Below are 2,500 nucleotides of genomic sequence, written 5' to 3'. Positions count from 1 at the left end.
TGATCATTATTGTTGTCATCATCATCATTATTGCTATTATTGTTATTGTCATTATCATTATTATCATATTCATCATTATCATTATTATATCCTTATATATCTTATCATTATTGTCATTATCATTATCATTACTGTGATAATCTATTATTGTTATTACAATTACTATTACTTTAATATCATTGTTATAATCATTATTATCATCTTGGTTATTATCATTGTCATTGTTATCATTATTACTATTATCATTTATCTTATTATCATTATTATAATAGTCATCGTCATTATTATCCTTTTGCTTATTGTCGTTATATCATCATCATCATTATCATAACTATTATCATTATCATTACTATTAGTATCACTATCAACATCATTATTATCATTATGAATTTTATTATCATTTTATCATTATTGCTATTATCATTATCAAAATTGATATCATTCTTATCATTATTAAATTCAAATTCAAACACTTTATTTCATAAATTACAATGGTTATTATTAGTATCATTTTGGTTATTATCAATACCATTATCATAATTATCACCAGTACTATTGTTGTTTATTATCATTATTACTATCACATTAATTATCATCATCATTATTACTATCATCATTATCATCACTATCATAATTTTTATTACCATTATCATCAATATCATCCTTTTTATTACCATTATCATCATCCTTATCGTTATCATTATTATTATCATCAAAATATATCCAACTGGTACTTTTCTTTATGAAAGGAAATTCAAGAGAAGAAATAAGCAGTACAAACAAAATATTAATATTGAAATAATAACATTTAAAAATAAGATTAGAATATTGAAATGAAATCTTTCGAAAACATATAATCTAAAATAATGAAAAAGAAATTATTCATAGAACACAAATACATATGTGTGTCTGTATGCACATCTATGTGTATATATATATATATATATATATATATATATATATATATATATATATATATATATATACATATATATATATATATATATATATATATATATATATATATATATATATATATATATATATATATATATATATATTCTCCATTCATATCACAACATATAATAAACATAAAAGAATTAAATGAATATACGTAGCAGTGTATTCACAGAGATCCAATTCTTTGTCAGTTTTCCTTCGGATTTTATTTGCGCGTTCTCCGTCCTCCTCTCCGAAGTCCCTTTCTCTCTCCCGCTTTCCGCCATTTGCCCCAGACACCTTTTCGGAAGGATCTACCTCATCCTCGGAAATGTGTCCTTCAGTCTCACTGTCACTCGAGTACTCCCACTGAACGTCATCGTCGGAGTCGCTTTGGTTCGAGTGGTACAGCTCGTGGAACCGAACGAGAGCCTGGGTTGTTGCCTCGTAGTCTAGTGACGTCGCGCGCCTCATCTGAGCGAACTGGTCGTTCAGCGCTTGGAACTCTGCCGACGATTTCAGGGGTTCTGCTCTTTCCTTCTTGTAGATGTGGGTGAAGATCCTTCTCAGGGTAGCCTGCAGGACGTGCGAATGGGGGATCATTCTGTTGATAAACTTACGGATGTGCTTGTTGTGCTTTTCGTACTGACGGCAGACTTAAAAACCCAGTCTACTCATGTCGCATAAAGTCAGCTCGACTCCATTCTCGGTTCTTTCTCCACCAGCTGAGTCATAATCTGAAGCTTCTGCTCCGGCCAGAGAGGAATCCTTTTGTTCAGGACGTCCAGCAACGTAAACTCACCAGGCATCGAGATGACGATCACATTCTTCTTGAGGTTGTAGCCAATAATCTGCGCACAGTAAGGGGTGTCAGAGAGCGCGCAGCGGTGGATCGCCTCGCCGAGGAAATTCAGCTTCTGGTGAACTTGTCTGACGATGCAAGTGGAGAACTGGTTCGAGACGAAGGCGTCCTTAGCGTTGGTATTGTCTGCCAGGACGATCTTTTCGGCGCTCTGGAGCCATTCGGTGATCCGCGCCCAGAAAAAGCTTGGGAATGTCGTTCTCGCTGGCCAGGTCGGCTAACTCATCCAGGGCCTGGTAGATGCATCGGCCCTCGGGAGTTATCTCCTAGGGCGTGTCTCCCGCTGGACACTCACTGGTCGGGTCCGCCGGGGTCTCGCGAACAGACCGTGTCATTTCTGTCTCGCAAAGGCTCTATACTGACTCTGCGGGTCGAATCTGGCTCTTTACAGATGTTTAACCGATTGTTTTTACAATCTTATGCTTCATATTCTCTACATTGGAGGTTTGATATTCCAAGCTGTTTAGAATGTCTGCCTAATTTTAGATAAATTCCCATCTCATTCTCTCCTGATCGTATGCAATCTGGTTGCACTGCATTGCAAACCGATAGAATATTTCCTGGACTTCGTCTGAATCGGAGACGCAGAAGTGGTGTGAATTATGTTCCACATCATATCCGAGACTTCGCATGTGTTCAGCTCTTTGTGCTGTCTGCGAAGTCTCTCGAGGATTGTTTGAGAAAATGTTGTAATAAACA

The sequence above is a fragment of the Penaeus japonicus genome, unplaced genomic scaffold (assembly GCF_977035675.1).
Source record: "Penaeus japonicus unplaced genomic scaffold, GWHDUDI00000001_assembly GWHDUDI00000036, whole genome shotgun sequence".
NCBI classification, from domain to species: Eukaryota; Metazoa; Arthropoda; class Malacostraca; order Decapoda; family Penaeidae; genus Penaeus; species Penaeus japonicus.
This window is presented reverse-complemented; position numbering follows the sequence as displayed.